This window comes from Chionomys nivalis, chromosome 2, assembly GCF_950005125.1.
Source record: "Chionomys nivalis chromosome 2, mChiNiv1.1, whole genome shotgun sequence".
In the NCBI taxonomy this organism is placed as follows: Eukaryota; Metazoa; Chordata; class Mammalia; order Rodentia; family Cricetidae; genus Chionomys; species Chionomys nivalis.
This window is the reverse complement of record NC_080087.1, coordinates 41,201,057-41,218,719: the sequence shown is the minus strand read 5'-3', so window position 1 is coordinate 41,218,719 and position 17,663 is coordinate 41,201,057. Positions and strand designations below refer to the sequence as shown.

Below are 17,663 nucleotides of genomic sequence, written 5' to 3'. Positions count from 1 at the left end.
ACACTCTTCAGTATTTCCACACTCTTTCTAAACTCAGAGTTGAACATAGTATTCTGTCTCCAAAGCAGAACCTTCAAGCTGAGGGTAGGCAATGTGACACAGTGCTGTCTTGAAATGACAATATGACTTAGGGAAAATGTAATTCTTTGACAAGAAAGAAAGAGAGAGAGAGAGAGAGAGAGAGAGAGAGAGAGAGAGAGAGAGAGAGAGGATTATAAAGAAAAAAAAGAAGGAAATAAAGACAAGAAAGATACTAACCCAAACAAAGCCTTCCTTTTGAAAGTACCTTGACGGTGGTGGTGGTGGCACAAATCTTTAATCCCAGAACTCGGAGGCAGAGGCAGGTGGACTTCTATGAGTTCAAGGACAGCCTGGTTTACAGAGCAAGTTCCAGGACGGCCAGGACTGTCAACACAGAGATACACTGTCTCTCCAGGCCAAACCAAGCCTGCAAGCCCGCCTCTTCTGGCTGCATTCAATCTCTCAGCAAGCATTTTCTCTCTCTCCAAGTTTTAGCTCTCACTTCTGAATCTGTCATCATTTGCCAAAAATGTCAATCTCTGTAGCAAGCATTGTAACTTGAATGAGCATCCTTGGCCTAAATCTGAATACAATATGGCTTCCTTATTTGTGTTCTTTTCAAATATATAAGCCACCATCAGAACCTTAATACTTTTCTCCTCTGATTCCCATTCAACTATAGTAGAGACAATCTTGTTTATTTTTATGAATCTGTGCCACAACAGTGACTGCCATGGACAGAGCTATCCCTGTTTTATAAATGAATGAATGAGTGTATGAACTAACGTAAATGCCGAAGTGTTTGTGAAGACCATAAGCATCTCCACTGTACACAAGGACCTAGAAGCTCTGAAGAGTTGAACACTTTCCTCAGACGACACAGCTAACATTGGCACACTGAGGATGACTTCATCCTCTGGCTTCTTAAAAAGGATGTTGTTGCTTGTTTCTTTGCTTTTCCATTTTTTCAGACCTCTTTTGCTTTTCCATGTTTGTCCATCCTCTATAAGTAGTTCACGGATAAATCTCTTACCTCTTCCTCACGTTAGACCTCAGTTCTTAGGGTCAGGCAGGTAACAATGACCTCCCGTGCAGACTTAACGCTGCAACTCCCCACAGTCTTCTCTGCATCCGGAGGCTAGCACCTCACTGTCTGCTTTGTTTAATCGCACCATCTTCTCCCCAGCATCTTCACAAGACTCTGATGCCTCCCCCACCTAGTACTTCTTTTTGTTTTTTTTTAACTTTTATATATTTTGTGTATGGGTGTTTTGCCCTCTCATATGTCTAATTACTTCATGCATGCCTGGTACCCTGAAACAGCAGAGGGTGTTGGATTTCCTGCAATTGGAGATACAGATGCTTGTGAGCCATCATATGGGTTCTAGGAAGAGCAACCTGCGCTCTTAACTAACGAGCCCTCTCTCCAGCACCTGCAACTTTATCTCTCTGGCATCGCTGTTCATACTTCCTTTACTAGTTATACTGTTCGAATCATTTTCTTAGTGTACTCTCCCGTGTTTATTCCTTGATCATCTGTCCGCTTTGTGAATTCTTCTTTTGAGAGATTCCAAATCTACTCAAGCTTCTAAGCACAGGACTCCCCTCCATACCTTCAAGTGTAATTTAACGTTTCCTGTCAGTGTTTGGTGATGTGGGCTTGTGGTGATATTGTGTTTGTGCTTGCCTGAAGATCAGAGAAGCAGAACAGCCAACCACTAGTTCTTACCTCTACCTCAGACCAAAGGGTGATGCTGTCTCTACTAATCCTCAGACTGAATGCCACTGAACTCCTGTCTCCTTCTTCTTTATATTCCCCTCTCCGCCCAGCCTTGTCACTCCTGTCTCCACCTCCCCAGTGCTGGGATTAAAGGAGTGTGAATTCAAGTGCTAGGATCAAAGGTGTGAGCTCTGTTTCTCTTTTATTGATTTAATCTTATGCACCCCAGGGTAGCCTTGAACTCAAAGAGATCCAACTACCTCTGTCTCTGGAGAGCTTGGACTAAAGGTGTGTGCCACCACTACCTGACCTCTATGGCTAGCTCTGCATTCTGATCTTCAGGCAAGCTTTATTCGTTACAGTACAAACAAAATATCACCACATTGCATCTGAGGGATGAGGCTAGACTTGCCACCTTTACCCACTGTCCTGCATTTCAGCCTCCTTATCAATTTGTGTACCCCCTTGAATTTACTCATCAGACAGAGCACAAGTGGGATGTGCATTAGGTCAGCAATGATTCTTCTACTTCTTGGACCCTGTTGCTTTTGGGTCTAACAAACACCGAGATTTTGGTTTTATTTGTTTGTTTGCATTCCATTTGCAAATCTTAAACAGGTCAGCAATTCTTCCATAATCTGGCTGCAGGTTCCTATCTGACCTCATCCTACACTATGCCCCAGCATGTGTCCCTCGTCACAGCCCAGCTGATAAAGCTGTCTTCATGGCAGATCCAGCTGTGGTCACTGCAATAGTTAATTGCAAGTATCAACTGTATTGGAATAAAGATTCAATAAAGGTTAATAATAAAGCACTTTTGCCCCTGCTCTGTTGGAGGGTCATGAGGAGGGAGGGCTTCTACAGGAGGTAATCTACAGAGTAGTTTAACTGGTTAAGGAAGAGGGTGGTAATATCCAATCCCTGAGGTCATAGATGGAACAAAAAGTCAATCTCTTCTCTGTCCAAGAGTTGAGATGTTCTTTTTTTTTCTGCTACTGGAGAGCTGAATTAAGACCCCTGAATCTGCCATTCTAAGATTTATACCAGGTTCTCAAGTCTTCAGGCATGGGCTAAGAATTATACTAATGGCTTACCTGCTTGTAAGGCTTCCAGAGTTGAAATGACGCTGGCCACAGCTGTCTAGGCTCTCTAGCTTTCTAGATGGCTTTTTGTGGCATTTTTCAATATCTGTAGTCACAAAGGCAATTCCCACATTAAGTCTCTTCTATGTGTCTACATCTCCAACTATCTATCTGTGATGATTTAATTAGTAAACATAATTGGAGAAATGCCTACATTAGCAAAATAGATATCTGGGTATGTCTGTTAAAGTATTTGCTAAGACAATTAGATCATACGGGCTTTGAATAAACCTGTGGAACAATCCCTTCATTGTTTCCTAAAAGGATGATATTACTGAGTGATGGTGACATTTGGAAATCAGTCTGTGCAGACATGTTCTTAGAGGGCTGTGCTTCCCTGTGAGCTGCTTCTCTGCTTCCTGGATGCCAAGGTGTGAACTACCTTGCTCCACTGTACCTTCCTAGTCATGACTAGTTGACGCATCGGAAAATATGAGTCAAAATAAGGAATTCTCCCTTTTATGTTCTCTTGAGTGTTTTGGTCACAGTAAAGAGAAAGCTAATTAACATGCTACCTTTTATCTTTCATCTATCTGTCTATCATCCATCTGTCTATCATCCATCTGTCTATCATCTGTCTGTCTATCATCTATCTATCATCTGTCTGTCTATTATCTATCTGTCTATCATCTATCTGTCTGTCTATCTGTCTATCATCTATCTATCATCTATCTGTCTGTCTATCTTCTGTCTATCATCTATCTATCTATCTATCTATCTATCTATCTATCTATCTATCTATCATCTATCATCTTCTAGGGTTTCTTTCTCTCTGGAAAATCCTGACAAACGCAGGATCCCCTTACATGAAATGCCCTTTCACAGGCAATCTGTAGACTACCAGCCTTTCTGTTCACCGTGGAAACCAGCATCCAAATTCTATTTTCAGCTGGTGCCCATTTATTTTCTTTACCTCATGATGAGGGATCTTCATAAGTTTGATACGTAACAAATAATTAGGGCATGCATGGTATCCATTATTTTTGTTGAGGATGATAATGATAACAAATACACTTCTGTCTTAATTGCATGGCAAAGTGAAATTTTCTAAAAACAAAACAAACAACAACAACAAAAATAATGCCATATTCTCTGTGATCCCCAACAGCAAATGTCCTTCTGTTAGCAAATACCCAGCATTTTCCTCTCCCAAACCTGTCACAGCAACACTAAAAGGAAGGCAAAACTGGTCAATTTAGATGAAATCAAGTTTCCAATTTGCTCTGAGCTATAAAAATTCTCATCCAAATGATGGAGGAGTTACTTTCATTTAATAAAGAAACTGCCTTGGCCCATTTATAGGCCAGCCCTTAGGTGGGTGGAGTAAACAGAACAGAATGCTGGGAGAAAGAAGCTGAGTGAGGAGTCGCCATGATTCTCCCACTCCAGACAGATGCAGGTTAAGATCTTCCCTGGTAAGCCAGCTCATGGTGCTACACAGAATATTAGAAATGGGTTAGATCAATATGTAAGAGCTAGCCAATAAGAGGCTGTAACTAATGGGCCAGGCAGTGATTAAAAGAATACAGTTTCCGTGTAATTATTTTGGGACATAAGCTAGCCATGCGGGCGGCTGGGTGCTAGGAACTTAGCCTGCCGCTCATATTACAACATCCAAATCCTGGCGTACAACTTGCAGGGTAACATATGTGACTAGAAAATGTGGTAAATTTTTTACATTCAAAATGACACTTGTATGATTTTCTTAGAAAGAAAAAAAAACTTAAGTAAAATAATTAAATGGATTACATAATATAATGTATATATTATATGTGTAATATAAACTAAATGCCTGGCGGTGGTACATGACTTTAATCCCAGCAATTGGGAGGCAGAGACAGGTGGATTACTTTGAGTTCAAAGCCGGTCTAGTTTACATAGTGACCTTCAGAACAGCTAAAGTTACTTGGTGAGATCAAGTCTCAAAAACAAAGAAACAAATAAGCAAATATAAAAATAAAAATTAAACTAAAAAAGTAGATAATCCATCACTCAATTTAATCTAAAAGGTCTTTTTGAACTTATAAAGGAGAGCAAGATAGAAACAACTCCACTTTAAATAAATAATATGTGCTCTCAGTGTATAGGAAATCGAAATTGACCCAAAACATGATGCAAAATAAACATAAATCTCCCTAAAATGATACCCTTATTTTATCAATCAAACACACTCAAGAGTAAATAAAGGCTTCCTAAAATTCCCTGCTTGTATATGCATCCAAATGATTTTCAAAGGGTGAAAATTACAATCTTAGAGACAGATGAACAAATTTATAAACTAAGTAGAAGGAAATTTCAAGTCTTTTATAGTTAGGGACCTTTAACACGTTTTAATTGTCAATAAAAATTAGGTAGACACATCATTTTTAAAAATATAACTTTAAAAATATTGGTCAAGTGAACAGAATTTTTGTTGCCGATAATAATGCAGCAATAAAAGTTACAGTAACTTTTCTTGACATACATAGGAAGTTGCAGGAAGAAAAGAGAGCTTTCCCTGACCGGGAATCGAACCCGGGCCGCGGCGGTGAGAGCGCCGAATCCTAACCACTAGACCACCAGGGAGCTTGAAAGGTTCCTTTCTGTTACTTTAGTTGATTCATATAGGGTGTTGAATGTACTTCCAGGCTGTAGAGGGCACACTTGTTCTTAGCCGTACGAGTTTAATTGCTGCAAGACTGAGCACCGGAAACTAGGGTAGTTTTTCAGCTTTCAGGCAGAGCTCGCAACAGTTGTTAGGAGGGAAACAGCTGCTAAGAACTCGAGACATCTGATCCCCCTCTGCCTGCTGCGCAAAATTCTCGTCCTACCTCCATTTCACGGAAATATTGCTACGCCTAAGCTACTGTCCAACTTTTGTCCGGATCTTGTCATTTGCTTCACTGTTTTCTTAACTATCTTCAACACTTTATTCAAATCATATCTCTCTCGATTTGTACCTGTCCTTTCTTTTTTCCTGTCTCGTGAATATTAAGTGCCATTACACACCCAAGAAAATCTAATGTCTGTGGCAGAGAGGGCTTTACCCTCGAAGGTCGCGCAAAGCCTGTAAGCGGGTAAATGTCGATACCAAAGGGCGTATCACACATGTAAACTAATATATATGTGTGTATCACATGATCATGACTTATTTGGCGTATGTGATTCGGGTTAACGAAGCGCAAGAGCTGGAGTGGCAGGGCTGCTGTGAGCTACCCTCAGATTCCTCCAAAGATTCCTATCTGGACAGTCGCTTCAATGTGCGCCAAACACAGCCAGAGAATTTTAATCGCCAGCAGAATTGAAGAGCTTCATAGCCACAGCCCCTGACGAAATGTGAGCCAAGAGTAATGTAAACCAAGAGCCCCCACTGTGTTGTGAGGTGGAAAGAGGCAAGACAGGCTTGAGTCCTCCGAGAACTTGCTCCCCACAACATCAGGAACCACCGCTGAGATTCAGCTGTCATCCCTCAAGCAGAGTCAGCCGAGCCGGGCTTTAATATTGACGCTTGTTTTGTTTGTTTGTTTGTTTTTTGTTTTTGTTTTTAAGCAAGTATTTCAGATAATGACTAAACCATTGATACTATCTAAGCTTATCTAAATACACAAACAGGAAGATTAAAGGAAATTGCTAAGATTAATTAATAAAATATTACCTGAAGACATTTCTAGACTTTTCTTAAAAGGCAGGGTCTCACTGCTGCAGCCCTGACTGGCCTCAAATTTACTGAGATCCCCTGGCCTCTCTGCTCCAGACAGCTAAGATTAAAGACTTGTGCTAACCTTTACCGTATTTTATATATATATAAAAAAAATACATCACCCCTTTTCTTGGCCGAGAAATTTCAGTAGACTAAGATTTGCAGATGATTATACCTCTGTGTTGGGGGGTAACCTGTCCAATGCAACTGAGCATCTAGTTTGAGCAAAAAGATACAGCAGATGCCGATTTTAAAATTTTATTTTAAATTCTGATAGGTTTAATCGAAGTGTAAGCCGGGCGGTGGTGGTGCACACCTTTAATCCCAGCACTTGGGAGGCGGAGACAGGCCAGCCTGTCTACAAGAGCTAGTTCCAGGACAGGCTCCAAAGCTACAGAGAAACCCTCTCTCGGAAAACCAAAATAAGTAAGTAAGTAAGTAAGTAAGTAAGTAAGTAAATAAATAAATAAATAAATAAATAAATAAATAAATAAATAAATAAATAAATAAAATTACAATGTAAAAAACAGGGCCGAGAGAAACCCACACCCAAGTTTTATTTTCCAAATGGTACCTCATTCATTTTTCTCAGTTGGACGGCATTAGCATACTCCTGCCCAGTTCCAGAAACTACCTGTCCAATGAACAAAGAGCTGGTTTGGGGGTTTTATCTTCTTGTTTTGTTGTTGTGGCTTTTTGGACAAGAGCTCACTAGGTAGACCAGGCAGCCCTAGAACTATCTATTTACAGCAAAGTGGCCTTTAACTCACAGAGATCCACCCATCTTTGCCTCTCAAGTACAGAAGTTAATAGCCTGGGCCACCACACCTGATTTGCATCCGTCTTTTTCTCCAGAGATTTTATTTTTTGAAAACTACAAAACCGATGGAAGCAGATACTGGATTTGCACACACACACACACACCCGCTTCGTGTAAACCTGTGCTGTCTCTTCAGGGGCTCTCATTAGTGTCTCCGAGGCCTTGAAACGTAGCATTCTAGTGTTGAAGTGTTGAATTCACATTGGCTTTTCATTCCTTAAAGAAATAAAATCTCAATACTTTTTTTTTTTTTTTTGGTTTTATTTTGCTTTTAGAGACAGGGTTTCTCTATAGCTTCGGAGCCTGTCCTGGAACTAGCTCTTGTAGACCAGGCTTACTGTGAACTCACAGAAATTCTCCTGTCTCTGCCTCTCCAGTGCTGGGATTAAAGGCACAAACTACCACCGCCGGCTCAATACTTTTTAAACATTGATCCTTTTAAAAATGATAATATTGGTTCTATTGAGTACCCAAAATAACATCTTGGACTTTTTTTTGTTTTACTATTTTAATGTAGCTATATGGATATTTAAGTTCTATCTATAACTAGCATAATGCTATCTTACTATTAATATTGCCATCTTTACTTTTTTCTAAATCACTTGAGGTTATTACAATGTCATAATAAATGCTTTATCATTTGGGAACTCATAAGTACCAGCAATAAAATGATCACACTCAGGAAATTCAATACAATCCTTTTTATATGATCAATAATCAAAAGTTTCAATTGTCCTAATAGATCTTTTATAGCTTTTAAATTCAGGACCCAACTAAATCTCATTTCTTAAATCTGCAAATTTCAATTATCTTTTAACGTTTTTTTTTAAATAATGGAGGACAATTATTTTGGAAAAAAAATCCCTCAAACTAGATATTTCTTTTGGCAGGAAAACTATTATAAATGATACATTTTCTCTAGTGCTTTTTTTCTCAGAATGTGTACAGTGCCAGCTCTTCTCATTACTGCCAATGTTGTGCATGCAAGCACAATTTCATACATGTCCCCAGAGCATGCTACCTGTTCCACTCGTTTTATGTCAACTTGACACGGGCTATAGTAGGGAGAGAAGAGGAGACCTCAATTGAAAGAATGCTTCTGTAAGATCAAGCAATAGGCAGTCCTGTAGAGAATGTTTTCAACTAGGGTTTGATATGGGAAGGCCTAGCACGTTGTTGATAGCACACCCCTGAGTGTGGTCCTGAGTTCTATAAGAAAGCAGGCTGAATAATCAGTGCCCCCCTCCCATGGATTCTGCATCAGCTCCTCCCTCTAGGTTCCTGCCTTGACTTCCTTCAGTGGTGGACTATGGTGTAGAAGTGTAAGCCAAGTAAACCCTTTCCCCGCAGCTTGCTTCAGGTTATGGTGTTCATCATAGCAATAGTTACTCTGACTAGGACACCACCTTACAAAGCAAAATAACTTGATATCTTGTGATGAAGAAAATAATCCTGGATCACCTAGGCGAGCAAATCATCACGTGTCTCTAAGAGTGAAGGAGGGAGGCAGGGGAGTGCCAGAGCAGTGTGTTAGGCTGGAGATTGCTGGCTTCAGTAAGCCTGTGCCAAGGCACCAGGAGCCATGGAAGGCAGGTAGTCCTGAGTACTGGGTAAAGACAGGATAGAAATTCTTCCCCGAGCCTTTGTTCGGAAAGAGAGCAGGCTTGCTAACACCTTCGTCTATCCAGTGAGATCTGCGCTGGACTCCCGAACTACAGCCCTGTAACGTAGGGATTGTGATCTAACAAATAAAGCTTGCCTGAAGATCAGAGTGCAGAGCTAAAGCACTAGGGGCCAGGCGGTGCTGGCAAACGCTTTTAATCCCAGTACTTGGGGACACCCGCAGCTCTGTTAGTTCAAGGCTACCCTGGGTTACGCAAGATTGAATCTGTCTGAAAGATAAACAGAGCTCATCCAAAGGCGATTTCTGTCTGAAAGATAAACAGAGCTCATCCAAAGGCGATTTCAGCTCTTAGGATCCCACGCCTTTAATCCCAGCACGAGGGAGGTAGAAACAGGAGTGATGTGGCTGGGCAGAGAAAGGAGTATAAGGCAGGAGGATACAGGAGCTCAGAGCAGTCTGAGGTTTTAATGGGGACAAATGCAGTCTGAGGACAGGAACGCCCCTATGGTCTAAACACTGGTAGAGATAAGGACTCTCTAGCGGACGGCCACTCTGCTTCTATGATCCTTCAGCTTTCACCCCCATAGCTGACTCCTGGTTTTTATTGTTAAAACCAATTAGAAGTTGTGCTGCACACTAACAAATGTGATGTTTTAGGACACTAGTTTTTTTTGGTATTTTTAAAGCAATAAGAGGAGAGACAATGGTAAGTTTGATCACTTGGTGAAGGTCTCTGACATAATTCTCTATTATAATGACCATGTCATTAATAAATATTGGGAGAAGCAACTACAATGAGAAAAATTGATCCTTTGAGACTGTGTGATGCTTCTTTGTTTTCAGCTTCTGTTGATAAAATTGTTCTGAATCAATTATTTGCTGTAGTGTTTATAAAATGGTGACCGTTTAGTTTTACTATCGTTTTGTCAAGACTGTCCCTTCCTTTCATTATTCTTTATTTCATTTGTATGCATCATTTTAGGCTCACATGTTCTTACTATGTTTTGTGTGTTTACCCAAGGTATTTTATCCTGTGTCTGGTTCCTATGGCCTCAGCATGTTTGCTATACATAGAGTACTTGTTATTTTCTGGCCAAACATAAGTCAGGTATGTTATGTACTTTAAAAGGTAACTTAGGGAGGGTTAAAATATCTTCTATTCTTTAAACAATCTCTTTTGTACTTTTACCAAGTAGTATCGCGCTGTACCTACTTTCTGTTTTTATCAATACATTTTAAACATATTCATCATATGAGTGTTTTCCTACCATCATTTTGATAAATGTATGGTATTGAACATGTCTTCTGTTTATAATATCTTACTCATTTCAATATCTGATGCTCTTCTAGAACATCAAATAATCTTAAACCAACATAATCAAGTGCTTAGTTTTCTCACAAGTAAGCCAACTTCAGGTTGAAAAAAACCTAGTACACCAGAAGAAAAATCAAGGCATTAAGTCAAACGCAGGTATGACTTATTGACAATTTTACTTAGCAGTTTGATTTCAGTCTGAGGCAGCTTTTTGTTCAGTCCATTCATTTTGCTGTGTCAAGTCACCGAGGGCACCTAGGTGAACAACACAGGACTCCAACCTTAAGAATTTGTGCAGTGTGTGTGTGCTGTAAATGTATGTGAGTCTATGTATGTGGCGGGGTGTAGGTTCACACGGGGCGGTGGAAAGAAGACTCAGAGAAACCTTAAGACTGAATCTAGCCTTTCCTGGCTGCAGGGGGACTCACCACTTTGCAGACAGAGACTGAGAACTGAGCAGTTTTCCCTTAGCCTTAGGCTTCCAATTTACACCTTGGCAAGTTGATTTCCATACCCAAACATCTTTAGCTTCCAAAACGACAATGCCAAATTCAAATTCTCAACAAGAAAGACCACAGTTTTCCAGTTTTCTTCGACCCAAGTTTTGCATAGGCTTTACACTCTTGTGAAATTCTCATACAGGATGCACATATGTTAAGCAGAAGGTGTTGAAGACAAAAGACAGATGCTGGCTACCTGCGACACTCCGGAGCCAGCTACAGTTGTGTAGGAGCTGCTCCTTACATATGTATGCCACGTATGTGATGGTGCCCACAGAAGCCAGAAGACTTTGGGTTCCCTAGAGTTGGAGTTTCAGGCAGTTGTGAGCCAGGGTTTTGGATGTTAGGAACCAAACTCAGGTCCTTTGGAAGAACAGGAAGTACTCTTAACTGGAGGCCCACCACCCAGCTCCAAAATAAATCACAAACACTGAGGCTTATTATTACTTATGAATGTCCAACCTTAGTTTGAGTTGTTGCTAGTCAGCTTTTCTTAAATTATCTTGCCTACCTTTTCCCTCTGGGCTTTTATCTTTCTTATATCTGTATATTTTACTTTCCTTCTTACTCCATGGCTGGCTGTGTGGCTGAGCGACTGGCCCCTAGTGTTCTCCTCTCCTTGTTCCCCTTGTTCCTCTTCCTTGTTTCTCCTTCTGTTTATACTCTATCTGCCAGCCCCACCTATCCTTGCCTTGCTATTGGTCATTCAGCTCTTTATTAGACCATCAGATGTTTTAGAATCACAGACTCACAGAGTTAAACAAATGCGCACAAACAAAAGTAGCACACCTTGATATATTCCCCAACATAACTTGGGATGGCGGTTGAAGTAACCAAGAAATTACAACATTGCAAAAAATGTATCACTTACTTTAATACATTTATTCAATAGATTCACATCTATCTTTCATAAATGTATACTTATAGATAAGACTATAAAATGATACAGCACCCTGGAGAAGAGTTTGGTGGTTTCTTATAAAATTGAGCATGCTGTAACCATAAAAACAAGCATATGAACCCTTGGCATCTTAATGCCTCAGGTTCTCCAGTGCTGGGATTACAGGTATATGGTGCTACATCTGACTTCTTTCATATTTTCTCAAAATGAAGATGGTACCTTCATGACCCAATAGAGTCTGTTGATTAGACCAATGGTCCCAGCTTGTGAAAATGAGCTGCTGCCTTCAACCCTGTTAATTGTGATCTCTTTAACCTCTTGAGATGTGGAGTGCCACCTACAGATGTCCACAGTAGTCACCTGTGTCATCTACCACCTGTGACAACCAGCCCAAATCCAGGCTGGGAGAGCATGTGAGCATGCATTTCCCTCTGAGCTAGACATAGGAGGGGAGTTCTAAATGCTATCACTACAAGAGGGAACTTTCTAGGTGGCAGTTGCCTCAACTTTTCATCCAGTGCACAAATTTCAACTCAAACACCTTTGCATAGAAATATGCATGTGTATCAATATTTCAATGAGTAGAATTCAATCTTTATTCGTGTGTGTGTGTGTGTGTATGTGTGTGTGTGTAGGGCAGAGCAAGCAAAGTGACTCACTCCTCTCTTCTCCTTTTAGGCTCAAAGAGCTCCCCAACTATTTACATAAGAGAATCGATATACAAAGATTATTTGTCTCAGAAAAGGACAAGAGTATTTAAATTGCTTCACTGTCACTGATTCCCTTTATTAGAGAAAGAAGAGGCTGTCCTCATATTTATCCCAAGCCCTCGTCCCCTAAACTGTCTAAATTGTTCCCCACTTACCAAGCACTTTCCACTAGTCACGTAAAACAAGAGGTGCTACGGAGACCATTTTATTTTAATTCATAAATTAAATTTTACTAATTAATTAACTTTACTTATTGGAGATAGGATATTACTATGTAGTACTGGCTGGCCTGGAGCTGACAATCCCCCGATCGCTACCTCTTTAAATTCTGGGATTATAGAAATGGGTCATTAGTATCCAGTTCAGGGACATAATTTTTGAAAAGAAAACCTTTATTGTAGTAATGAGGAGCACAGGCTGTGTCCCGCCACCTGACTCCCGTCCGCCTGGCTAGCTTAGCCCCAGAAATAATTACACAGAAACTGTATTCATTTTTTTTTTTTTTTTTTTGATTTTCGAGACAGGGCTTCTCTGTAGTTTTTGGTACCTGTCCTGGAACTAGCTCTGTAGACCAGGCTGGCCTCGAACTCACAGAGATCCGCCTGCCTCTGCCTCTCGAGTGCTGGGATTAAAGGCGTGCGCCACCACCGCCCGGTGAAACTGTATTCATTTAAAACACTGCCTGGCCCATTATCTCTAACCTCTTCTTAGCTAATTCTTACATATTTGTTTAACCCATCTCCATTAATGTGTATCACCACTTGACCGTGGCTTACCAGCATGAGTCTAACCAGCCTCTGTCTCAGAGAGGAGAGCCATGGCATCTGCCACACTGCCTTCTTCCTCCCAGAATTCTGTTCTGTCTACCATGGCCATCTAAGGGCTGCCCTATCAAAAGGCCAAGGCAGTTTTCTTTATTCAACCAATGAAAGCAACACATAGAAAGAAGACCCTCCTTTTTTTTTGTTTTTTTGTTTTTTTGTTTTTTTTTGAGACAGGGTTTCTCTGTGGTTTTAGAGCCTGTCCTGGAACTAGCTCTTGTAGACCAGGCTGGTCTCGAACTCACAGAGATCTGCCTGCCTCTGCTTCCCAAGTGCTGGGATTAAAGGCGTGCGCCACCACCGCCTGGCCAAGAAGACCCTCCTATACCACTTTATGACACTAACAATGCTGCTACAGTAATATCTGACTTCTATTCTACACATTCTGCACTCTACCTACCCTTCATGAATTATATCTATATGTATATCTATATCTACCCGATGAAGCTGGTGCTGTGACCATCTCCCATTTGAAGACAAAAGCATCAGAGAGTCATTTATCCAAGACCAGCCCATGTTGGAGCTGTAGTTCAAAGGTAAACCGTGAATTCTTCAGAATTATCACATCCTTAAGTGTATATTCTAATGGTATTTGACTTAGGTATACTTAGATTACCCCAATTCTTTTGTGAAAACTCTTATCTATACATTGACATTTAGCAAGGATTCTGGAAGAATTTCCTATAATAAGGAAATGCTAAGGTCTGTGTTGTCCAAAAGGCAGCCATGAGCTTTAGCTGGCTCTTTAGAGCTTAAAGTATGATCAATAGTCTGGATAATCGTAACTTAACTGTATTCTATTCTATTTAAATGATCACAGGGGCTGCTGGATATCTCACTGGATGAAGAGGATGTTAATTTTGATTTCTTGTGAAGACAAGACTCAGATGAATCACTTAATACTTGGTAATGAAATAGAGTGAGTGAAGGATCTTTAAATTAAAAGCACGCCCTTCCCCCAACCATGGAAGCTCAACTCCTTATTCTATTCAGGCATTCACTGTAGTGACAAGCTATGATTATCATGCGATCCATCTTGTAATCCCAGGGAGCTAATGAAGACAGTGACATTATTTGTCGTGCATTTGAAAGGCAGAACACCCTCTCAGTTATACTTTTGCTTAAGAAAAAAGAAATTAAGGCTTATTTTATCCCTCGACAGAACCTAGGGTTCATAGACATAAAGGGGGGCTGTTGGGGTTAAAACAGTGGAGCAGTAACTGTGGCTCAGTGACCATTTTCTGCAGAAACTGCATTCAAGGTTTAGACTCTTTGTTAAACAAGCTGCAAAGCAGTTGTCCCAAGTGATTCCACATCATCTCTCATAGCATCCCTCTGAATGTCTGCATCTTGCAATCAGGTCATTCTGAAATGGGCCAGAACAGCAGGACTATTACATCTCGCACTTACGTGGGGCTTTAGATTCATCAACCATTCTCAGAACAGGGCTGAGTCACGTGCCTCCCTTCCTACACAGGACAACAAGTTCAGCCACTGTACTGCTCCACCTGACCTCCAAGATGCTAACTCCCCCCTCCCCAAGTCTCAGCTGTCTTATCACAACTTGGACTTGACATGCTGCTGTTTTTTCTTTCTTTTTAAGTTTTTATTTTATTTTTTGGAACAGAAATATAGCCTAGGCTAGTAGCTGAGGTTGGCCTTAAATGTTTTTATTTTCCCAACTCAGCTCCCCCTCCCAACTCCAAGAACTGGGATTACAGGACTATGCCAGTGTGTGTGTGTGTTCTCAAACTTTTTAAAATTAAGCTTAGACTTCAAAATTATAAAAGCATAATATCAAAGAACGGTGATACCACCACTAAACTCGTGGAGACCCCAAGCCACATTTTTCTTTTGATCCAAACAGAATCATCTTTTTATTTTAGGAACAATTCCCATTCCCCCACCCCCCAAAGGCTAAGTCCTTTACCAAAAAGATGTCTAAAGAAAAAGGAGAGGTCTCTCCTCCTCAGGCCATAAAGATGCAAACCCGACATCTATTGATTGTCAGTGCAAACCGGGAGATGATTCCATATTTGCAGGACTATAATAACATCACCTGCAGCTGAAATCCCAAAGTCACTACTGTTCATTACCTTGCTCCGCCCCCCAGACTGGTAGCACCAAACAGCAGCGGCAACCTGGGGAGGCCCTGGGGGCTGTACGTGTGGGTGGCTTCGGACACACCAATCTTATCAGACCAGCTGCAGGCTACTGATATATATATATATGTATATATATATATATATATATATATATATATATATATATATATATATATATATATATTCCTTGCTGTATTTAAGAGTGATCTTCGCAGCCGGATCCTCTGAGTCATCTTGCAGTGGTCGTCACGGGACTGTAAAGGGAGCGGCATCCAATACCAGGGGGAAGCTCTCAGGCACAGGGCCCGGGGTTGATGCAAAAACCTTCTCACCAATCTTCTCTCCAGTCTCCAGTCAAGAGTCGACTGGACCGCCCAATTGTTTCATTGCTTTGGCTATAATGATTGCAATTTGGCAGCTTACAGGATGTTGAACCGGGGACGGGAGAGGGAGGAGATGGTGGGCCCCGTTGCCAAAGTCAATGCCGGAAAAGACAGAAGGTTGAATTTGTGGTGGCCTGTGGTCCTGGAGCTGGAAGGGAAAGTAAAGGGACCTTAACATTTTAGCAGGCGCCCCAACTCCAGCTGTGCCCCTAAGCTTTATTTCCCTCCAAGATCCAAACTATAGCCAGTTAGAAGGCATGTCATTAAGGGCCAGGTAAGCGGACGGTTCCCGGTACACAGATGGCCTGACAGTCGCCCGGGGCAGCGTCACAAAGGGCCGAGGCCTGCCGAGGCCGCGCGCGCAGCTCTCCGGGGCGGAGCCGCTGGGCCGGGTGTTGGGGGACTCGCGCCACCCCCGGGCTCTGTAGCCTGCGGCTCCGAGGTCGCACCGGGCAGGCAAGATGCCGCGGCTGCCTCCCGAACCGCTAAGCCGGGCCGCCGAGCTCTCGGGCCCCCGCCGCAGCGGACGAGCGCAGCGCGCACCCCGGGTCGGGCGGAGCTAGAGGCGGGCACCGGGCGGGCGTCGCGCCACCGCAGCTCCCCGCCTTCCGCCCGGAGCGCGGCTGGTGCCCTGACCGTGGGCGCCGCTGCAGGCACCTGGGCGAGGCCTCGAGCATCCCCGCGGCGGCTGCTCGGGGCAGATCTGGACTTGGGGACCCCGCAGGAGCGCACCCCGTCGTTCCTGCTGCCTCGCTTCGCTCCTCTTCGGCGTACGATCCTCCCCCCTCCCCGTCCCCTCCCTCCTCCCACCCCGGAGGATGCGCTCCCCCGCGCCCAGCGGCAGAGGCCACCGCTCCCAGAAATGCGTGCACCCGAATCACTTCGCCCCGACCCGCGGAGCCCGCGCCCCCGCCCAGTAGGTAGGTGGCCGAGGCGGGGCCCGGCCTTGGAGGCCACCCGCTGCTGATGCTGCGGCCCGGGAGAACCAGGAGCCGCGGTCAGCAGCCGCCAAACTTGCCTTCCTCCTGGGCTGCTAGCGCTCCGAGGTGTGCTAATGGCGTTGGGCGCAGCCCCCAGGGGACCTGAAACCCTCTGCTGGAACGTTCGAGGCCCAGTTGGGGCGTAGGGGCGCTGGACCCTTCCCGCCAACATTCCGGGGGACCCCTGGGTGGGGGTGGGAGTGCTTGGAAGGACAGGTTGGCGCGGGGCTTCTTCAGGGAGGAGATCGTTGCCTTTTTCACTAGCTCAAGTAGACTATGTCATTGCATTTTAAAACAGCAGGATCAGCTATCTCTTTAGCTAAAATGTAGATGAGCAACGGTGTTGTTTTACAGGTATTTCGGAGTGGTTGTGACTGTTTGTGTGTTTTACCACTTGCCGAGTGGTATATGAAATCAGTGGTGCAAACACTTTATTTTAGGTGCCAATTTAAGGAAAATCCTTCTAGAAGTCAGATTACTTAGGTGATGGAAGAGGCAGGCGTCTTCTCTGAGGATAAACCAGACGGGAAGCTATGAGGTTTGAGAGCTGCAAGTTTGATACAGGTGTCGGAGTTGAGACTCTGAAAGATGCTCTTGTCAACCAGCAGAGGCAGTCTTGTCTCCAGCCGCCTCACTTCCAACTCAGAGCTGACCTTTGCCTTTCTGAGAAGCTGATTGAGTCTCCCCCACCCCCTTTTGGCCTAGAGTAAAATCCATACATTAGGGCTGTTAGCAATATTATTTACTCTTAGGCTGCCAATTTTCATTTTACACTAGACAACAAGGTTTAGAATTTTCAAAAAAATGCATCATCGTAAACTCCAATTTTATAGGCACGATTTTGGACTAGAGATTTTGGTGAACAATATAAATACTAGTACCAAAAAGACAGAATCTTTTTTTATTTCGCCCATTCTGTAATTCCCCTTCTTCGATTGCCTT

The 17,663-nt window shown here is 42.7% G+C and overlaps 1 protein-coding gene and 1 non-coding gene across 3 annotated transcripts in view; one reads left to right on the top strand and one right to left on the bottom strand.

Annotated features, from left to right (window-relative positions):
* Positions 1-5,376: 5,376 nt before the first annotated feature.
* Trnae-cuc (transfer RNA glutamic acid (anticodon CUC)) lies at positions 5,377-5,448 on the bottom strand. The gene has a single exon. It is a non-coding gene; the product is annotated as a tRNA-Glu (tRNA).
* Positions 5,449-16,348: 10,900 nt separating this feature from the next.
* Positions 16,349-17,663, top strand: part of Ncoa7 (nuclear receptor coactivator 7) — a 147,652-nt gene continuing 146,337 nt past the window's right edge. Inside the window, exon 1 of one of the 2 annotated variants that reach the window (XM_057758493.1) lies at positions 16,349-16,661. The gene's annotated coding sequence lies outside the window, so the exon portion shown is untranslated. The remainder of the gene's footprint in view (positions 16,662-17,663) is intronic. The other variant, XM_057758502.1, reaches the window with a different exon arrangement.